Source organism: Phyllostomus discolor, chromosome 5 (assembly GCF_004126475.2).
Source record: "Phyllostomus discolor isolate MPI-MPIP mPhyDis1 chromosome 5, mPhyDis1.pri.v3, whole genome shotgun sequence".
Lineage (NCBI taxonomy): Eukaryota > Metazoa > Chordata > Mammalia > Chiroptera > Phyllostomidae > Phyllostomus > Phyllostomus discolor.
This window is the reverse complement of record NC_040907.2, coordinates 49,770,584-49,778,516: the sequence shown is the minus strand read 5'-3', so window position 1 is coordinate 49,778,516 and position 7,933 is coordinate 49,770,584. Positions and strand designations below refer to the sequence as shown.

The 7,933-nt window shown below is 37.4% G+C and overlaps 1 pseudogene; it reads right to left on the bottom strand.

Moving 5' to 3' along the window:
• Positions 1-824: 824 nt before the first annotated feature.
• LOC114496003 lies at positions 825-1,096 on the bottom strand (annotated as a pseudogene).
• Between the last annotated feature and the right edge of the window lie 6,837 nt (positions 1,097-7,933).

Below are 7,933 nucleotides of genomic sequence, written 5' to 3'. Positions count from 1 at the left end.
GGATTTGAACCTTCAATCTTTTGCCTTGCAGGACAACGCCCGACTAACAGAACCACACCAGTCAGAGCTGTACACAATTCTTAATGTACAAACCAAAATCCTAAAAATTCTTTAGGTAGTTGTGATTCTTTTCTAAACAGTTATTCCAGTGACTTTCCAGCTTAAAATCTGAAGATTAATTTTCCTTCACAGAGTATCAATATCTTCAAATGTTGACACATTGTTATATCAAAGTCCCACTGGTTTACAATTAATATCATATATGCTATATAATCAAATTTTCAGTCTTTCACAGCACATTAAAAAAAGTTACCAAGAAAACTGGACCACCACACCAAAGATGTTACAGAGTGCACAGAATTCTGACAGGGAGAGCCGAGATCAAGAAAACAGCTCTGCAGAAAACATGGGAATAGAAGTAATGTAAAATGTTCAAGACATATTAAATGCATGACTGACTCCAAATTGCTGTTTTGTGTGCTTTGAACTGTAGGGTATGAAACCAGTCCCATGTGTGGGATGTTAAGCTGAACCCAACACAATGAGAGCCTCTCACACTCAATATCCCGCTATTTTCTGGTTGCACCAAAAAACAAACAACCACCAAATGATTTTTACCTCTCAAAAAAACCAACAACAACAAAAAACATTTGCACTTAAAAAATGGGATGGGATAGAATTCCCTCCTTCTTAAAAGTGTTTCTAAGGCCTCAAACATACAAACAAACAAAAACACTTGCCTTTACAGAGTAGTTGATAAAAAATATTCCTCTGGATTGTACAAGAAGGAGCCAGAGACACCTGATACTATATGGTTTATGACACTAATCAGACTTGGCTTCTTGCTCTCCTGCATCGTCTGAGGCTGGACTTGCCTTAGTTTCCCACAGGTAGATCCTCTTTAGTTTCCTGGTTAGCCACTTTGCTTCCTTGTTCCCTTTGCACTTTTTTTTGTCTGCAGATTTATCTTTTCCTGATGTCTTTTTTGGCTTCGTTTTCACTTTTGAAGGAGCAGGTTTAGCTGATAACCTCACTGATTCCTCATGAGCTCCTCCTTCAACACCGCCCTGGTGGAGCTGACCTTCCTCTTGGGCATCCCAAGCTACAGGGACCCGAGATGATGGCAGTGGGAAAACCTAATACTAAACTTTTTTTCTTAAAGATTTTATTCATCCATTTTTAGGGAGGGAAGGGAGTGGAGGAGAGAGAGAGAGAGAGAGAGGGAGAGAGAAACATCAATGTGCGGTTGCTGGGGGTTATGGCCTGCAACCCAGGAATGTACCCTGGCTGGGAATCGAACCTGGGACACTTTGGTTCCCAGCCCGCGCTCAATCCACTGACCTATGCCAGCCAGGGCCTAATACTAAACTTTTAAAAGAGATCTGTTGCAGCGGCACTGTTTCCCTTTATGGCATTAATTTGTAAATATTTTTGAAAACAAGTGTCACCCTACCATCTCTTCATTTCCTTAAATACTGGACCTGCCACACCTAACTTTTGAACCACTTTGTAACATTGTGACAAATTATGTTTAGGTCACATTGCAATTAAATCCATAGACTCACTTCCTGGTATCACATGAGCTGATACTACTTACTTCCTCAGGTTACTGGGAAGACTGGATGATACAAAGCCAGTGCTTGGCCCATAATGAGCCCTCACTACTGGTTCCCTTCCCCTCTGCCTAGATTTATTTCCCTCACCATTCTCTGCTTTGTAAAGTGTTAATTTTTTAAAAGATTTTATTTATTTTTAAAGAGGAGAAAGGAGGGAGAAAGGGGAGAGAAACATTAGTGTGTGGTTGCCTCTCTCCTGCCCCCCACTGGGGACCTGTCCCACCACTGAGGCATGTGCCCTGACTGGGAATCGAATCAGCAACCCTTTGGTTCTCAGTCCATTACTCAGTCCACTGAGCCACACAAGCCAGAGCTGTATAGTATTTTTTTAAAAGATTTTAGGAGTGTCGGGAGATAAAGAGGGAGAGAAACATCAATATGTGAGAGAAACATTGACTGGTTGCCTCTCACGCATCCTCCAACTGGGGACCTGGCCACAACCCAGGCACGTGCCCTGACTGAGAATCGGACCAGCTACCTTTTGGTTCACAGGCTGGCACTCAATCCACTGAACCATACCAGTGAGGGCTAGTGTTAATTTTTTTAATAACAAATAAATCATTTCTTTTTTATTGTGGTAAAATATATGTGGCATAAAACCATTTTTAAGTGTACAGTTCTTGGTATTAATTGCATTCACATTGTTGTGCAATAACCATCATCATTCATCTCTGGGATTTTTTTCATATTCCCAAGCTATTACACTGTACCCCTTAAACACCAACTCTGTATTCCTTTCTCTCTCCAGCCCCTGGCAATCCCCATTCTACATTTGGTCTCTATGAATTTGACTATTCTATGTACCTCATATAAGTGGAATCAAATGCATATTTCTTCTTTTGTAACTAGCTTATTTCACTTAGTATAGTGTCTTCAAGGTGCATCCATGTTGTAGCATGTGTCAAAACTACCTTCCTTTTTAAGCCTAGTGCTCCACTGTATGTATATAACACATTTTATTTATCCACTTATCTGTCAATGGACACTTGGGTTACATCTACTTTTTGACTATTGTGAAGAATGCTGCTACAAGCATTGGTGTACAAATATCTGCTTGAGCAATTATTTTCCTCGAAGTAGAGATGGCTGGATCATATGGCAATTCTATTTTTAACTTTTCAAGGATCTGCCAAAACTGTTTTCATTAATGGCTGCACTAGTTTATATTTTATAGTGTTATTTTTATTCACTCTTCTTCTCCTTAATTAAGTTGATATCTTCTTAAGAGCAAGTGCATTCACTTTTGAATCCCTCAGAGCAACTAGAAAATTGCCTCCATCATTGTAGATGCTGGATGAATACTGAATGAATAATAGTTTTTTTTTCTAGCTTTTAGAAGCTTATTTCTACTCTTAAGAGTGTTCCTTCTTCTCCTTCCCACTCTTCCCTCAGCTCCCATATACTGTGATTTAGTAGACCTCTGCTAATAATTTCCTTATCTTTAATCCCTTGTAACCTTTGGTCAGGGAGCTCCTTCTTTTGGGGCCATGCTGCTGTCAAGAGCATGGCAGTGAAGTCAGAAAGGCCTGGCCTTGAGTCCTAGCTCCACCACTTGCAAGTTATATGACCTTGGACAAAATTCTAACCTCTTTCAGATATTACTGCTGCAAAACAGAATACTCCAAAACTTAGTTGCTTAAAACAATAATAATTTTGTTATTCCTTACTGTTCTATGAGTCTACTGGGTCAATGCTTTCCTTCATGTGGTATCTTTCGGGGTCAATCACATGGCTGCATCCATCAGCAAGCTTGGCTAGGGTTCAGGTGATTACGAAAGCACTGCTCGCATGTCTGACACCTGAGCAGGAGTGGCCAGAATCACTGGGGAATGGATGGGCCTTTCCCTCTTTTTTCTTAGTCTTTCATAAAAACTAGGCCCCTTTTTTTGTGAGGTCTCTGTCTCAACAGGTTAGTCAGACTTCTTTTTTTCAGTTACAGTTGACCTTCAACATCATTTTACATTAGTGTCAGGTGTACAGCCTAATACTCAGACAATCATATACTTTACCTAGTGTCCAACCAATATTTCCAGAATGAACCTGGCACCATAGTTATTACAATATTATTGACTATATTTCTATACTGATGTACTTTTCATCCTGATGACTATTTTGTAATTACTAATTTGTACTCTTTTTTTGTCCCAATTTTGTTATCCCCTCTATCCCCCTCCTCATTGCACGCTACCACCCTCCAGCATTGCCCCCACCACTTAGTTCATGTCCCTGGTTGTATATATAAGTTCTTTGGCTTCTCCATTTCCTATACTATTCTTAATCTCTTAATCTCTTCACTTTTTTTCACCTATCACCCTACAACCCCTCTCATCTGGCCACCCTCAGTTTGTTCTCTGTGTCTATGAGTCCTTTTGTTTTGTGTGTTCATTTAAATTGTTCTTTCTTTAGATTCCACATATAAGTGAAATCATATATTTGTCATTCTCTGTCTGTCTTACTTCACTTAGCCTAATACCTTCTAGGTCCATCCATGTTGTTGGAAATGGTAAGACTTCATTCTTTTTATATGGCCACATAATATTTCATTGTATATATGTACCATCACACTTTTATACACTTGTCTATTGATAGACACTTGGGTTGCTTCCATATCTTGGTTATTGTAAAAAAAAACCCCAAACCTACAATAAACATAAGGGTGCATATATCTTTTGATTAGTGTTTTGGATTTCTGTCAGAAGCAAAATTGGTGGGTCATAAGGTAGTTCTATTTTTCATTTTTTGAGAAACTCCATACCGTTTTCTATAGTGGCTGCACCAATCTGCAATCCCACCAATAGTGCATGAGGGTTCATTTTCTACATATCCTCACCAGCACTGGTTGTTTGTTGATTTATTGATAAAAACCATTCACACAGGTGTGAGAGGATATCTCTGTGCTTTTAATGAGCATTTCTCTGATGCAAATTGAACATCATATGTCTATTCATTATCTTTTCATATGTCTATTGGTTATCTGTAAGTTCTCTTAGGAGAAGTGTCCAGGTCTTCTCTCTATTTTTTAATGAAATTATTTGTTTTTTTTTCTTTTCTGTGTGTGTGTTGAGTTGTATGAGTTCTTTATAAATTTTGAATATTAACCCCTTATCAGATGTGTCATTGGTGAATAGCTTTCCCCATTCAGTAGGTTCTTTTTTCTTTTTGTTGATTGTTGCCTTTGTTGTGAGAAAATTTTTGGTTAGGTAGTAGTCTAATTTGTTTATTTTTTCTTTTGTTTTCTTTGTCCAAGGATCTATACTAGTTAAAAAAAAACATTACCAAGAGAAATGGTAGAGAGTTTATTGCCTATATTTTCACATAGGAGTTATATGGCTTGGGGTCTTACATTGTTTCTAATCCACTTTGAGTTTATCTCATAAATGGTATAAAAAGGTGATCTAATTCTTTTTTGCCCGTGTGTCTATCCAATTTTCCAACACCACTTATTGACAAGACTGTCTTTCCTCCGTTGTATTTCTTGCCTTCTTTGTCACATATTAATTGACCATATAGGCAAAGGTTTATTTCTGGGCTCTCAATTCTGTTCTATTGATCTATGTGTCATTTTTTTCTTTTGGTTATTATAACCTTTTAGTATAGTTTGATATCAAGTAGCATAGTACTTTTAATTTTGTTTCTTAAGATTGCTATGGCTATTCTGGGTCTTTTGTGGTTCCATAAATTTTAGGACTATTTGTTCTAGTTGTATGAGAAATACCATTGGTAGTTTGGTAGGCACTACATTAAGTCTAGAGATTGCTTTGGGTAGTATGGACATTTAATGATGTTAATTCTTCCTATCCATGATCACAGTACACACTCCTATTTATTTGTATCTTCTTGAAACTCATTTTTCAATGTCTTATAATTTTTTGAGTACAGTTCTTTTCCTTCTAGGTTAAATTTATTCCTAAGTATTTTTATGAAACTCTACACTGGATTGTTTTCTCAATTTCTCTTTCTGACAGTTCATTATTGGTGTATAAAAGATGTAATTGAGTTCTGAATATTAATTTTGGGTCATACTACTTTACTGAACTCATTTACCTGTTTTGATAGTTTTTTGGTGGAATCTTTAGGGTTCTCTATATATAATAGCATGTCATCTGCAAAAGAATGACAATTTTGCTTCTTTCTTTCCAATTTGGATGCCTTTTATTTCTTTTTCTTGTCTGAGTGCTATGGCTAGGATTGCAATACTGTGTTGAATGAAAGTGGTAAAAGTGGGCAACCATGTCTTTTTCCTAATCTTAAGGAAAACACTTTTAGTTTTTCCCCTTAAGTTTGATATTAGTTGTGGGTTTGTCACATATGGCCTTTATTATTTTGAGATAAGTTCCTCTCCTCCCACTTTGCTGAGAATTTTTATCATAAATGGATGCTGTATTTTGTCAAATACTCTTTCTACATCTATTGATATGATTATATAATGTTTATCCTACATTTTATGTGATATATCATATTAATGATTTGCAGATATTGGACCAAACTTACACCCAGAAATAAATCTCATTTGTTAATGGTGTATTATCTTTTTAATGTATTTGGCTTGCTAGTATTTTGTTCAGGATTTTTGTAACTATGTTTATCAGGGACATTAGCCTATAATTTTCTTTTTCTGTAATGACTTTATCTGGTTTTGGAAACAGGATTATGAGGGCTTAGTAAAATAACCTTGGAAGCCTTCTCTCCTCTTGAAATTTTTTGGAATAGTTTAAAAAGGATAGGTGTTAAATTTTCTTTGAATATTGGTAAAATTAACCTGTAAGGCTATTTAGTCCAGGGTTTTTGTTTATTGAGAGGTATTTTTTATTATTACTGATTAGATTTGTTGGTAGTAATCAGTCGGTTCAGATTTTGTGTTTCTTCTTGACTCAATCTTGGAAAATTGTATAGTTCTAGGAATTTGTCCATTTCTTCCAGAGTGTCCAATTTGTTGACATGTAATTTTTCATAGTATTGTCTTATAATCCTTTGTATTTCTGTAGTGTCAGTTGTCACCTCTCCTCTTTAATTTCTGGTTTTATTTATTTAGATCCTCTTTTAGACTTCTTTACACAGCAATTGGCTTCCAAGAGAACAAAAATGTAAACTGAGAGTCATATTAGGACATAGGCCAGAATGAGCCCAGCATCACTTCCATTTATTCTGTTGTTGCAAGAAGCCACAGGTCAGCTGAGATTTAACAGGAGGGGAAATAGACTTAATACTTGGTGGGAGAAAGGGCAAGTGTATTCTAGGATGAGAAGAACTGGTGGCTATATTTACAGACAACCCATCATCTCTAAGACTCTGTTTCCCATTTGTAATAACAGTAGCTATCTTTATAAGACTGAAGATTCAATGTAATAATGCACAGAAGATGTGCACTAATCATTAACTCCGATATTTAAAGAAAATGTAATTTCTATGCTGACCTGGTCTTTCTCACCAAATTGTATCCAGTGGTGAGTGGGAGGAAAGATTTGCTCAAAAGTCAATCTGATTTCAAGAGTAGTCTAATCAATCATTGAAACAGTTCCCTTTAGATTGTATCATGTCTCTTGGATGAAACACTATGTTTCATATTTTTTCCTCCTCCTGGTTTCCCCACTGAGATGCTGTCTGTGTGTAAGGAGGACAATATGGCTTTTGATGCTTCCTGGGCTAATGGAAGGGCTGGAGTCCTAGAGACTGTGTCGTGTCCATCCTCCAGTCTCCAGGGTAATGCCCTCCTCTACCTTTTTGCTGCTTGTCCCACAGACATTAACAGCTGAAGCCTGAAGCTGATAACTAGTCATTTTATCACTCTGGGTTTCGGTAGCACTCCTAGTAGTGCTGCTGGTCTGATTCCATTTCAGCTGAGTTCCTGTGGGTGCTGTGGCCACTCTGAGGCCTGTCCATGGCTCCCAGGCTAACCTGACTCAGTCAATCAGCTCTGCAGCCCTCTCTCACCAGTATAGCAACCTCTCTGGCATTCTCCACAGCCCAGCCCTCAGCCACTTCTGGACCTAGCCACCCTCTGGTTGACCACACTGCCATCCTATCACATCATCCTTTAGAAGTTTTTACTCTCACACATAATGCCTTGGTGAACATATTGTGTATGTCTAGTAATTTCCAAGAACAGATACAGAGAAGTGGAAGTATGGGATTATAGGTTATATACATTTTTACATTTCAAGGTAGCCCCCTGTTTTTAACCTCCAAAGTCACTATTATGAACTTATACTTTATTTTTGCATGCCCATGTTAGTTTTTAACATTACCAAACTTTATCAAGTTGGCCAATATGATTATTGTGAAAAAGATATTTTGGTATTCCTAAGCATTTTTTATGT